This window comes from Pristiophorus japonicus, chromosome 19, assembly GCF_044704955.1.
Source record: "Pristiophorus japonicus isolate sPriJap1 chromosome 19, sPriJap1.hap1, whole genome shotgun sequence".
Taxonomy (NCBI): domain Eukaryota; kingdom Metazoa; phylum Chordata; class Chondrichthyes; family Pristiophoridae; genus Pristiophorus; species Pristiophorus japonicus.
The window spans coordinates 45,028,614-45,043,206 of NC_091995.1; the positions used below are offsets into that span (position 1 = coordinate 45,028,614).

Below are 14,593 nucleotides of genomic sequence, written 5' to 3' on the forward strand. Positions count from 1 at the left end.
TCCCTCCTTTTTTAAAAAGTGGGGTTACATTGGCTACCCTCCACTCCATAGGAACTGATCCAGAGTCCATGGAATGTTGGAAAATGACTGTCAATGCATCCGCTATTTCAAAGGCCACCTCCTTAAGTACTCTGGGGTGCAGTCCATCAGGCCCTGGGGATTTATCGGCCTTCAATCCCATCAATTTCCCCAACACAATTTCCCGACTAATAAAGATTTCCCTCAGTTCCCCCTCCTTACTAGACCCTCTGACCCCTTTTATATCCGGAAGGTTGTTTTTATCCTCCTTAGTGAATACCGAACCAAAGTACTTGTTCAATTGGTCTGCCATTTCTTTGTTCCCCGTTATGACTTCCCCTGATTCTGAGTGCAGGGGACCTACGTTTGTCTTTACTAACCTTTTTCTCTTTACATACCTATAGAAACTTTTGCAATCCACCTTAATGTTCCCTGCAAGCTTCTTCTCGTACTCCATTTTCCCTGCCCTAATCAAACCCTTTGTCCTCCTCTGCTGAGTTCTAAATTTCTCCCAGTCCCCGGGTTCGCTGCTATTTCTGGCCAAGTTGTATGCCACTTCCTTGGCTTTAATACTATCCCTGATTTCCCTTGATAGCCACGGTTGAGCCACCTTCCCTTTTTTATTTTTACGCCAGACAGGAATGTACAATTGTTGTAATTCATCCATGCGGTCTCTAAATGTCTGCCATTGCCCATCCACAGTCAACCCCCTAAGTATCATTCGCCAATCTATCCTAGCCAATTCACGCCTCATACCTTCAAAGTTACCCTTCTTTAAGTTCTGGACCATGGTCTCTGAATTTACTGTTTCATTCTCCATCCGAATGCAGAATTCCACCATATTATGGTCACTCTTCCCCAAGGGGCCTCGCACAATGAGATTGCTAATTAATCCTCTCTCATTACACAACACCCAGTCTAAGATGGCCTGCCCCCTAGTTGGTTCCTCAACATACTGGTCTAGGAAACCATCCCTTCTGCACTCCAGGAAATCCTCCTCCACCGTATTGCTTCCAGTTTGGCTAGCCCAATCTATGTGCATATTAAAGTCACCCATTATAACTGCTACACCTTTATTGCATGCACCCCTAATTTCCTGTTTGATGCCCTCCCCAACATCCCTATTACTGTTTGGAGGTCTGTACACAACTCCCACTCATGTTTTTTGCCCTTTGGTGTTCTGCAGCTCTACCCATATAGATTCCACATCATCCAAGCTAATGTCTTTCCTAACTATTGCATTAATCTCCTCTTTAACCAACAATGCTACCCCACCTCCTTTTCCCTTTACTCTATCCTTCCTGAATGTCGAATACCCCTGAATGTTGAGTTCCCAGCACTGATCATCCTGGAGCCACGTCTCCGTAATCCCAATCCCATCATATTTATTAACATCTATTTGCACAGTTAATTCATCCACCTTATTGCGGATACTCCTTGCATTAAGACACAAAGCCTTCAGGCTTGTTTTTTTAACACCCTTTGTCCTTTTAGAATTTTGCTGTACAGTGGCCCTTTTTGTTCTTTGCCTTGGGTTTCTCCGCCCTCCACTTTTCCTCATCTCCTTTCTGTCTTTTGCTTTTGCCTCCTTTTTGTTTCCCTCTGTCTCCCTGCATTGGTTCCCATCCCCCTGCCATATTAGTTTAAATCCTCCCCAACAGCACTAGCAAACACTCCCCCTAGGACATTGGTTCCGGTCCTGCCCAGGTGCAGACCGTCCGGTTTGTACTGGTCCCACCTCCCCCAGAACCGGTCCCAATGCCTCAGGAATTTGAATCCCTCCCTGCTGCACCACTGCTCAAGCCACGTATTCATCTGCGCTATCCTGCGATTCCTACTCTGACTATCACGTGGCACTGGTAGCAATCCCGAGATTACTACTTTTGAGGTCCTACTTTTTAATTTAGCTCCTAGCTCCTTAAATTCGTTTTGTAGGACCTCATCCCTTTTTTTACCTATGTCGTTGGTACCAATGTGCACCACGACAACTGGCTGTTCTCCCTCCCATTTCAGAATGTCCTGCACCCGCTCCGAGACATCCTTGACCCTTGCACCAGGGAGGCAACATACCATCCTGGAGTCTCGGTCGCGGCCGCAGAAACGCCTATCTATTCCCCTCACCATTGAATCCCCTATCACTATTGCTCTCCCACTCTTTTTCCTGTCCTCCTGTGCAACAGAGCCAGCCACGGTGCCATGAACTTGGCTGCTGCTGCCCACTCCTGATGAGTCATCCCCCTCAACAGTACTCAAAGCAGTGTATCTGTTTTGCAGGGGGATGACCGCAGGGGACCCCTGCACTACCTTCCTTGCACTACTCTTCCTGCTGGTCTTCCATTCCCTCGCTGGCTGTGGACCCTTTCCCTGCGGTAAGACCAACTCACTACACGTGATACTCACGTCATTCTCAGCATCGTGGATGCTCCAGAGTGAATCCACCCTCAGCTCCAATTCCGTAACGCGGACCGTCAGGAGCTGGAGGTGGATACACTTCCTGCACACGTAGTCGTCAGGGACACTGGAGTCGTCCCTGAGTTCCCACATGGTACAGGAGGAGCATAACACCCGACCGAGCTCTCCTGCCATGACTTAACCCTTAGATACACTTAAACTGGCAACAACAATGTTAAAAGTTACTGACTAATATAAGAAAAAGAAAAACTACTCACCAATCACCAGCCAATCACTTACCCCCTAGGCTGTGACGTCACCTTTGTTTCTTTCTTTGCCTTCTCCCTGTAGCTGCACCGGCACGCCTCTCGCCGACCCCGGACTCGCGCTGCTCCGAGCTCCCGCCTCCTCGACTGACTGCTCGAACTGCTCGACTCCCGCTGGCCTTTATAGGCCTCTCACCGACCCCGGACTCGCGCTGCTCCGAGCTCCCGCCTCCTCGACTGACTGCTCGAACTGCTCGACTCACGCTGGCCTTTATAGGCCTCTCGCCGACCCCGGACTCGCGCTGCTCCGAGCTCCCGCCTCCTCGACTGTACGTTAACTGGGTTTTACCTGCCACTGGAGGGCACGACTGTCGTAATCCTAATGGTCACTGGCAGACACGTGCAAGCCATGTATATAATGTTGGCAGCCATGTTGAATCCTCAATTTGAGAATAAATAAACTGGAGTAAGGTCATGCTTGAACTAACTGACCGTACTTAGCCTCGTGGAGTTATTCGATACTTAACAATATGTGCACAAATCGTTGAAGGTGGCAGGGTAGGTTGAGAAAATGGTTAAGAAAGCATATGGGATCCTGGGCTTCATAAATGGAGGCATAGAGAACAAAAGCAAAGGTGTTATAATGAAGCTTTATAAAAAAAACTGGTTTGGTCTCACCTGGTGTATTGTGTCCAATTCTGGGCACCAGACATTAGGACGGATGTGAAAGCTTTAGCGAGGGTGCAGAAAAGGTTTTCAAGAATGGTTCCAGGGATGAGGGACTTCAGTTATGTGGATAGACTGGAGAAGCTGGGGTTGTTCTTCTAAGAGCAGTGAAGGTTAAGGGGAGATTGACCAGAATGGTACCAGGGATGAGGGCCTTCAGTGACGTGGATAGACTAGAAAAGCTGGGGCTGTTCTTCTAAGAGCAGAGAAGATTGAGAGGAGATTTGATAGAGGTGCTCAAAATCATGAGAGGCCTGGATAGAGTAGATAGAGAGAAACTGTTCCCATTGGCAGAAGGGTCGAGAACCAGCGGATATAGATTTAAGGTGATTGGTAGAAGAACCAAAGGCGACATGAGGAAAAACCTTTTTACATAGCGAGTGGTTAGGATCTGGAATGCACGGCCTGAAAGGGTGGTGGAGGCAGACTCAATCATGGCTTTCAAAAGGGAATTGGATAAGTATCAGAAGGAAAAAAATTGCAGGGCAACGGGGAAAGGGTGGGGTAGTGGGACTAGCTGAAATGCTCTTGCAGAGAGCCGGCACGGGCTCGACGGGCCGAATGACCTCCTTCCGTGCTGTAATCATTCTATGATTCTATGATTCGATATTAAAACAATTGAACAGTTACTCACAGATAGGTGTTGTATCCTGGCTGTCTTGTTCCAAAGTTAAAGACTGTTCCCTGGAACGGGAAAATATCCAATTTTAATTTGTATCGTAAAATGTATTTGTTCTCAGCTCACCTTTAATAACTGCGTATTTACTGCACTTTAGCTTAGGTGAGAGAATGACACACAAGAACATAAGAAAATAAAATTAGGAGCAGGAGTCGGCCATTCGGCCCCTCGAGCCTGCTCCGCCATTCAGTGAGATCATGGCTGATCTTCTACCTCAACACCATATTCCCTTATTCCATAATTCCCTGAATATTGAAAAATCTAGCGATCTTGGTCTTGAATATACTCAAAGACTGAGCCTCCACAGCCCTTTGGGACAGAGAATTCCAAAGGTTCACCACCCTCTGAGTGAAGAAATTTCTCTTCCTCTCAGTAACTAAATGGCCGACCCCTTATCCTGAGACTGTGCCCCTGGTTCTAGACACTCCAGCCAGTGGGAAACATCCTCTTAGTATCTACCCTGTCAATCCCCCTCAGAATCTGTACGTTTCAATGAGATCACCTCTCATTATTCTAAACTCCAGAGAGCATAGGCCCATTCTACACAATCTCACATCATTAGACAGCCCTCTCATCCCAGGAATCAATCTCGTGAACCTTCGTTGCACCGCCTCCAAGGCATGCAGAAACCCGGAACTTGCGGGGAAACTAATGAGTATAATCCATAAAATCCGGGCCCTTATAATGCACACATAATAACAGTCTTCAAAGAGGTATTTAATATTAAACATTTTAGCTTGAAATTAACATAGATTAGAATTTGCAAACTTAAATTTATTGCAACAAATGTGAAATGTGATACATAACTCACCTTCCCCTCACTGTGTTGGTTGGTTCCCACCATAGGAAGAAACAAAAGATGGATGTTAGCAAAGTTTAAAAAGTATGTTACAAGCACATCGTTCACATATTGAGAAAGCTAGACTGTCAAGGAAATAAAAGAAAGAAAGACTTGCATTTATATCGCGCCTTTCACGACTATCGGACGTCTCAAAGCACTTCAGTCAATGAAGCATATTTTGAAGCGTAGTTACTGTTGTAATGTAGGAAATGTGGCAGAAAATTTGCACACAGCAAGCTCCCACAAACAGCAATATGATAATGACCATATAAACTGTTTTTGTTACGATGATTGAGGGATAAATATTGGTCCCAGGAAACTGGGGAGAACTCCTCCTGCTCTTCTTCGGAATAATGCCCATGGGATCGTTTACGTTCACGTGAGAGAGCAGTCGTGGCCTCGGTTTAACATCTCATTTGAAAGACGGCACCTCTGACAGTGCAGCGCTCCCTCAGTACCGCCCCTCCGACTGTGCGGCACTCCCTCAGTACCACCCCTCCGACTGTGCGGCACTCCCTCAGTACTGCCCCTCCGACAGTGCAGCACTCCCTCAGTACCGCCCCTCCGACTGTGCGGCACTCCCTCAGTACTGCCCCTCCGACTGTGCGGCACTCCCGCAGTACTGCCCCTCTGACAGTGCGGCGCTCCCTCAGTACCGACCCTCCGACATTGCGGCGCTGCATCAGTACTGCCTCTCCGACAGTGCGGCGCTCCCTCTGTACTGCCCCTCTGACAGTGCAGCACTCCCTCAGCACTGCACTTAGAGTGTCAGCTTAGATTTTTGTGCGACAAGTCTCCGGAGTGGGGCTTGAACCCATAGCCTTCTGATTCAGAGGCGAGTGTGCGACCCACTGAGCTACGGCTAACACTCTATCATACAATTTCGTGCAATAATGCAATTTAACACTACATCTTTCTAAATGTGCTAATCAAATATTCTTCTCATTTATTGCCATTAAAAGATCGATTACCTCTGTTAGTGATCACCGCACCACATGCCAAAAGAACAATAAGCAGAAAGAGAACCAGCTCCGATATCACAGCAATCATCACTTGCTCATTATGTTGATCTGAAAGATAATGACAGGAACAAATGCAGTCGTATTATGTGCGCTCTTATAGTGCAAATTCAAACACTTGGCTGAAAATTGTCAAGCAAACAGGTACAAACTCGAACGTACACAAACACTCAATCATTAAGATACGTCCATGGTAACCGTTGCAAAATGCTGTGGATTGTGGAAAGTTGGGACCATTGCGTAGAAGAAGTCCTCAACAAATTATGATCGAGATGGAACTAATAATTATAAGCACATTTGTAAATGTAAAAGGGAGGAGAGAGAGAGAAGAGACCAGAGAGAGAAGAGAGGAGACCAGAGAGAGAGAGAGGTGAGAGAGAAAGGAGAGAGACAGAGAGAGAGGAGGGGGTGGGGGGGAGCGGGGGAGGAAGAGAGGAGAACGACTGAGAGAAGATAGACAGGAGAAAAGGGAGGAGAATAGAGAGAGGGAAGAAAGGAAAGAGAGAAAGGGATGAGAGGAGAGAGAGAAGAGAATAGAGAGAGAGAGAGAGGAGAGAGAGGGAAGCGAATAGAGAGAGAGAGGAGAGCAGAGAGAAGAGAGAGAGGAGAGAGAATACAGGAGAGGGAGGAGAAAAGAGCGAGGAGAGAGAGGGAAGAGAGGACAGAGGAGAGAGAGGGAAGAGAGGACAGAGGAGAGGGAAGGGAGGAGAGAGGAGTGAGAATAGAGGAGAGAGAGGGGAAAGGGAGGAGAGTGAGAATAGAGCAGCGAGAAGAGAGAGTGGAAAGAGAGAGGGAAGAGATGAGTGAGAATAGAGGAGAGAGAGGAGAGCAAGAGAAGCGAGGAGTGAGAATAAAGAGGAGAGAGCGAAGGGAGGAGAAAGAGAGAAGAGGAGTGAGAACAGAGGAGAGAGCAGTGGAGAGAGAGGGGAGAGAGCCTAGGGAGAAGGAACAGAGAAGAGAGGGAAGAGAGCAAGGCCCCCATTCTATTCATTGTATTTGGTGTTACGCAAATGGAAGCTGTTACATTCTCCCTGCAAGTTGATGTATCGCTAAAACAAACCATTCCTGCAGTAGCAATCGATGTTCACGTTCTGACTGCATTACCATTGTATAAAGGGCCGAAACCAGGATACTCCAATGAACAATAACAGAGCCTCAATAGAAGGAATATTATTGGTCAATAGTTCCTACAATTCATACACAATGGGATTAGTTATAACACCGGTGAGATCCTCGTTACCTGATGCTCCGAGTCCCTGAGGATCACTTGTGTCTGAATCTATCCATCGCCCGGACATCTCGATTTGGTACCGACATGTATAATACGCTGTGTCGAGTTTTGAACGAGGAACCGTGATACTCATCGTGGCAGAGGTTTGACCCTCTGTCACCTCAGACATAGTCTGCTGGTTTTCAGGATGTGTGTACCAATAGAATTTCATGATAGGGTAGGCTTCGGGAGCTGTACAGTTAACAGTAATATTCAGTCCTTTCTCAGTAACGGATCCTTGTGTCTCTACCAAAACTTTGGGTTTTAAGGGATGTTCTAGGGAAAAAAGCGTCAAGCAAAATATTAAATTCAATACATAAGCTATATCAGGATGGAAATTCGGTCACTGCTCTGTTGCGGCGTTATCTCGGGAGCCGAGTATCAACAAGGGCAGGCGTCGATGACCAAGACCAACACTGCCTTCAGTGTGCCAGCGCAGCCTTCGGTCACCTGAGGTAGAGGGTGTTTGAAGACCAGGAGCTCAAACCCGGTACCAAGCTCATGGTCTGCCGAGCAGTAGTGGTACCCACACTCCAATATGCTTCAGAGACATGGACTATGTACAGCAGGCACCTCAAAACACTGGAGAAATACCACCAACGCCGTCTCTGCAAGATCCTGAAAATCCAGCATCGAAGCACTGACCACGCTCTATCAGCTCCGATGGATGGGCCATATCGTTCGCATGCCTGACACTAGATTCCCAAAACAAGCGCTCTACTCGGAGCTTCGACATAGCAAGCGAGCCCCAGGTGGACAGAGCAAACGTTTCAAGGACACCTTCAAAGCCTCCTTGAAAAAGTGCAACATCCCTACTGACACCTGGGAATCCCTGGACCAAGACCATTCAAAGTGGAGGAGAAGCATCCGGGAGGGCGCCAAACACCTCGAGTCTCTTCACCCTTTCCCCGCAGCTCTGAAAATGTTGTTTCTTAAGGTACTTATCCAATGCCCCTTTGAAAGCCACGATTGAGTCTGCTTCCACCACCCTCTCCAGCACTGCATTCCAGATCCTAACCACTTGCTGAGTAAAAAGGTTTTCCCTCATGTCACCTTTGGATCATCTGCTGATCCACCTTACATCTGTGTCCACTGGTTCTCGACCCTTCCGCCAATGGGAACAGTTGCTCTCTATCTACTCTGTCCAGGCCCTCTCATGATTTTGAACGCCTCTATCAAATCTCCTCTCAAACTTCTCTGCTCCAAGGAGAACAACCCCAGCTTCTCCAGTCTCTCCACATCACTAAAGTACCTCATCCCTGGTACCATTCTGGTCAATCTTTTCTGCACCGTCTCAAAGGCCTTTACACCCTTCCTGAATTGGACACAATATTCCAGTTGGGCTTTGAACCAGACTGAAGTATCGAGACTGAACTAACAAATGCAAGCAGATTTGTAAATGTCAAGATTGAACTGTTGTTTGAATTATTGCCATTAAGAATTATTCAGTTAATATAATGACATTAGTAGCTCGATAGGATGATACTATAAATGAGAAAATCTCTCAGGCAAGATTAATAACCAGCGGTTGCTTGGCTGAGAAAAGAGAAGGCTGAGAGGTGACCTAATAGAGACTTCTTTCAAATTAGGAATGGATTTGATAGGGTGGTTCTAGAGAAGATGTTTCCACTAGTGGGTGAGTTAAAAAACAGGGTCATACATATAAGATAATCATTAATAAATCCAACAGGGAATTCAGGAGAAACTCCTTTACCCAGAGAGTGGTGAGAATGTGGAACTCGCTCCCACAGGGGGTGGTTGAGGCGAAGAGCATGGATGCATTTAATGGGAGGCTAGACAAGTAAATAAGAGCAAGGAGTAGAGCTTCTGCTGATAGGTTGAGATGAAGTATGGTGAGAGAAGCGTGGGGGAGGAGCATAAACGCCAGCATAGACCAATTGGGATTAAAGGCCTTCTGTGCTGTAATGTTTATGCAATTGTGTCAGCTGTGGCTCAGAGGTTAGCACACTCGCCTCTGAGTCAAGGTTGTGGGTCCAGGCACATAAAAAAAAATCTAAGTTGACACTCCCAGTGCAGTACTGAGGGAGCGTCGCACTGGCGGAGGGGCAGTATTGAGGGAGTGCTGCACTGTCGGAGTGGCAGTATTGAGGGAGCACTGCACTGTTGGAGATGCTGTCTTTCAGATTGAATGTTAAACCAATCGTCTGTCTGTTCTCTCAGGTGAACGTAAAAGATCCCATGGCACTATTTTGAAGAAGAGCAGGGGAATTAGCCCCAAGTGGGTGTGCCAGGCTGCCTGTTGGCGGCCCGGCTGAACCCGGGGGGGCATAATTGTCAGGCCGACCTGGCAGTTGGCCGACAAAAAACACAAAATATGGCGGCAGTGGCAGTGGGTCCTCCCCTTTAAGGAAAGTCGCGCTGCCATTGCAGAAGGCCACAGCCTCACTGGATCACCAGGAAAAAGCTTGTTTTGGCACCGCCGGGCAGGTGGAAGATTGTCCAAGGGGAATGTCGGGTGGGGTAGATCGGCGGTGCACACGGTGCAGACCACGGATTGACAGCAGCGGAGCGGTAAGGGGAGGATCGGGGCACCGCCGGGAAAAGTCGAGAGGGCAATTGGGCCAGCAGCGGACATTCCATCAAAAGTCGACAGCCACTCCACTCCACAGCGTGGTCGCCGATTTGCGGTGGTAATAGGCCTGAATTAGATGGGCAATTTCAGCCCCAAACTGACCCACAGGCGAGAATGCAACTCACTAAGTCACGGCTAACACTGTTGTTATAATTCAACTGGAGAAAAATTACAAAGTGCTGCAGTACAGAGGGACCTAGGGGCCCTTGTGCATGAAACACAAAAAGTTAGTGTGCAGGTACAGCAAGTAATCAGGAAGGGTATTGGTGAAGCCACACCTGGTGTACTGGGTACAGTTTTGGTCTCCGTATTTAAGGAAGGATACACTTGCATTGGAGGCTGTTCAGAGAAGGTTCACTAGGTTGATTCCGGAGATGAGGGGGTTGACTTATGAAGATAGGTTGAGTAGGTTGGATCTGTACTCATTGGAGTTCAGAAGAATGAGAGGTGATCATATCGAAACATATAAGATAATGAGGGGGCTTGACAAGCTAGATGCAGAGAGGATATTTCCACTCAGGGGAAACTAAAACTTGGGGACATAGTCTCAGAATAAGGGGCCGCCCATTTACAACTGAGATGAGGAGGAATTTCTTCTCTCAGAGGGTTGTAAATCTATGGAATTCTTTGCCCCAGAGAGCTGTGGAGGCTGGGTCATTGAATATATTTAAGGTGGAGATAGACAGATTTTTGAATGATAAGGGAATAAAGGGTTATGGGGAGCTGGCAGGGAAGTGGAGCTGAGTCCATGACCGGATCAGCCATGATCTTATTAAGTGGTAGAGCAGGCTCAAGGGGCCAGTTGACCTACCCCTGCTCCTATTTCTGATGTTCTTATGTTCTTATGAAGGGACGGGTTATGCGGCTTTGAAAATAAAAATCGATTATAATTGGTTTTGCAAACAAAATGTGATATACCCCGAGGAAAGGAATGAGGTTTGGAAGAGGCCTGTCTTTACCCACAATAAACAGTAACATCCACCCACCTATCACAGTCCGTGTCACAGGATCACTTGTGTCAGAATCGATCAGTCGGCCGGAGACCACAGTTTGATACATGCACTGCCAATTTTCCACCGTCGGATTGATTTCCTCTGTGAGAGTAAATGTCACTGAATGATTTCTCTTCACAGTAATGGGCGTTGTCACTGGAGTTGCCTTGTTGCCTTTGTACAGATGAAATGTATTGTGCGAGAATTGAAGCGGGGCTTTGCAAGTCAATAACAACAATTCTCCGAGTACAGATATTGTAAAGTTGAGACTCAGGAAAATCTCCGGCTTTGCTGGACGTTCTGCAAGGAGATGCGAGTTACACTTATTATTAATAGACAGACCCATAATAATACAAAAGAAATAGGAGCAGAAGTAGGCCATTTAGCCTCTCGAGTCTGCTCCACCATTCAATAAGATCATGGCTGATCTGATCATGGACTCAGCTCCACTTCCCTGCCCATTCCCCATAACCCTTGATTCCCTTATCGTTCAAAAATCTGTCTATCTCCCCCTTAAATATATTCAATGACCCAGCCTCCACAGCTCTCTGCGGTAGAGAATTCCATAGATTTACAACCCTCTGAGAGAAGTAATTCCTCCTCATCTTGTTTTATGGGCAACTGCTTATTCTGAAACTATGCTCCCTAGTTCTAGATTCTCCCACAAGGGGAAACATCCTCTCTACATCTACCCTGTCAAGCCCCCCTCAGAATCTTATGTTTCAATAAGATCACCTCTCAGTTGTCTGAACTCCAATGAGTATAGGCCCAATCTGCTCAACCTTTCTTCAAAAGACAACCCCTTCAACCTCATGAACCTTCTCTGAACTGCCTCTAATGCAAATATATCTCTGCTTAAATAAGTAGACCAAAACTGTACGCAGTACTCTAGGTGTGGTCTCACCAATACCCTGCACAGTTCTAGCAGGACTTCCCTACTTTTATACTCCATCCCCCTTGCAATAAAGGCCAACATTCCATTTGCCTTCCTAATTAATTGCTGTAACTGCACGCTAACTTTTTATGTTTTATGTAAAAGGATCCCCAAATTCCTCTGTACCTCAGCATTTTGTAATCTTTCCCCAATTAAATAATAATTTGCTTTTTTATTTTTCTTACTAAAATGGATAACCTCAAATTTTCCCACATTAAAATCCGTTTGCCAAATGTTTGCCCAATCACTGAGCCTATCTATATCCCTTTGCAGATTCTTTGCATCCTCCTCACAACTTGCTTTCCCACCTTTCTTTGTATAATCAGCAAACACGGCTACACTACACTCGTTCCCTTCAACCAAATCATTAATATAGATTGTAAATAGTTGAGGCCCCTGCACTGATCCCTGTGACAGTTAGTTTGCAAACCTGAAAATGAATCTCCTCATCTATATGCAATGTAAATCACTGGATCTGTTTCTTTGGAGCAAATTTCATGTTGAATATTAATTTAATCAAGAACATAGGAACAAGAGTAGGCCAACAAGCCTGTTCCGCCATGCAGTGAGATCATGGCCAATCTGTGACCTAACTTCATATACCCGCCTTTGCCCCATATCCTTCAATACTTTTGGTTAACAGAAATTTATCAGTCTCCAATTTAAAATTAACCATTGATTTCGAATCAATTGCCATTTGCGGAAGAGAGTTCCAAACTTCTACCGCCTTTTGTGTGCAGAACCCGTGGAGAAACACACGATAAAATGAGTCAATGTAACAATTGTCGGTTTGTTAGCAGCATTAGTATTGTCTTATTAGCACTTCTAGGGTTAAACAACAACAACAACTTTTAATTATTAAGCATCTTTAACGTAGTAAAACATCCCAAGGCGCTTCACAGCAGTGTTATCAGACAAGACAGATAAATTTGACACTGAGCCACGGAAGAAGAAATTAGTGCAGGTGACCAAAAGCTTGGTGAAAGAGGTAGTTTTTAAGGAGCGTCTTGAAGATGGAAAGAGAGGTGGAGAGGTTTCGGGAGATTATTCCAGAGCTTGGGGCCTATGCAACAGAAGGCACGGCCAACAATGGTTGAGCGATTATAATCAGGTATGCTCAAGAGGGCAGAATTTGAGGAGTGCAGACATCTCGGGGGGGTTGTGGGGCTGGCGGAGATTACGGAGATAGGGAGGAGCGAGGGAAATGGAGGGATTTATAAACAAGGATAACATTTTGAAATTGAGGCGTTGCTTAACCGGGAGCCAATGTCGGTCAGCGAGCACAGGGGGTGATGGGTGAGCGGGACTTAGTGCGAGTTAGGACACGGGCAGCCGAGTTTTGGGTGACCTCAAGTTTATGTAGGGTAGAATGTGGGTGGCCAGCCAGGAGTGCGTTGGCGTTGTCAAGACTGGAGGTAACAAGGCATGGATGAGGGTTTCAGCAGCAGATGAGGTGCAGCAAGGGTGGAGACGGGTGATGTTACGGAGGTGGAAATAGACGGTTTTAGTTATGCTGTGGATATGTGGCCGGAAGCTCATTTCAGAGTCGAATATGACACCGAGGTTGCAAACAGTCTGGTTTAACCTCAGATAAAGGTAATCTGTATTACAGATTGTGGATACAAGAACAGGTAAAATGGAAACAATTTTCAAAGATTTGCAGTTGTTAAAAAGCTGTGCAAATGCAACTAGATGAGAGCCTTAACCTATGGTAGAGTGCTTGCAATCAGCAAGTGTATTTGGACATCTGTGTTAAAAGAGTACTGGGCAGAGGTGATGTATGGTAGCATTATACTTTCATAGGTCCTGAATTATATTGTTATACAGGGGTTGTTGTTTCTGACTCACATCCACAAATCACACATACAAAATCACACACTCCTGCTGCAAAACACAAACATACACACACACAAATACACACACAGATGCAAACACACACACGTATTCAAACACACACACACAAATAGCAAATCACAAATACACACATATACAAACACACAAACAAACATACCAAAACACATCTATAGCAAACACAAACACACACCTACATACATAAACACACATACCAAAAGACATGCCAACACAGGCATAGATTTAGTGTGTGTGTGGAAGCCTGTCAGAGCACAACCATATTCTTCACAATAACATTCTTTTATTTTGCTTTTTATTAAAAAGCAAAGAGGTGAGAAATGTTGTTCCTGTGATATTGATGGCACTTAAAAAGAAAGACTTGCATTTATGTAGCGCCTTTCATGACTACCGGACGTCTCAAAGCGCTTCCAAAAGGAATTTCACGACAGATTTAAAAACGTGTTTCTGAACACAAAGTGGGAATAGTCATCACACTAGGCAAGTGGGTGTATATAATCTCTGGATTCAATTATGGGATCTGCGGAAGCATGCGTTCAATGGAAAGGCAGGATACCTATATTTGTATTTGTTTTATATATATAACCTCCGCCATGCATCATATAGCACTTCGTTTGAAATGACTGTTCGAAATATTGGAGCAGCATTCGAAAATTATATTCATAAGATCATAACGTAAGAAATAGGAGCAGGAGTCGGGTATTTGGTACATGGAGCCTGCTCCACCATTCAGTAAGATCATGGCTGATCATTAATTTCAACTCCACTTTCCCGCCTGCTCGCCATATCCCTTTATTCCCGGAAACTCCAAAAATCTATCGATCTCTGGGGCAGAGAATTCCAAAGATTCACCACCCTCTGAGTAAAGAAATTCCTCCTCATCTCAGTCCTAAATGGCCGACTCCTTATCCTGAGACTGTGTCCCCTGGTACTAGACTCTCCAGCCAGGGGAAACAATCTCTCAGCATCTACCCTGTCAATCCCAATCAGAATTT

General features: G+C 45.9%; 1 protein-coding gene across 7 annotated transcripts in view; it reads left to right on the forward strand.

The window, feature by feature from the left end:
- The window catches only part of LOC139229845 (probable G-protein coupled receptor 139), a 138,237-nt gene that overhangs the window by 39,417 nt on the left and 84,227 nt on the right, over positions 1 to 14,593 (forward strand). For 3 of the 7 annotated variants that reach the window (XR_011587828.1, XR_011587827.1, XR_011587829.1), the window contains one exon: positions 2,761 to 3,163. The exons of the other annotated variants lie outside the window; for them this stretch is intronic. The gene's annotated coding sequence lies outside the window, so the exon portion shown is untranslated. Of the gene's footprint in view, positions 1 to 2,760; positions 3,164 to 14,593 lie in introns of those variants that run through there. 7 annotated transcript variants of the gene reach the window in all.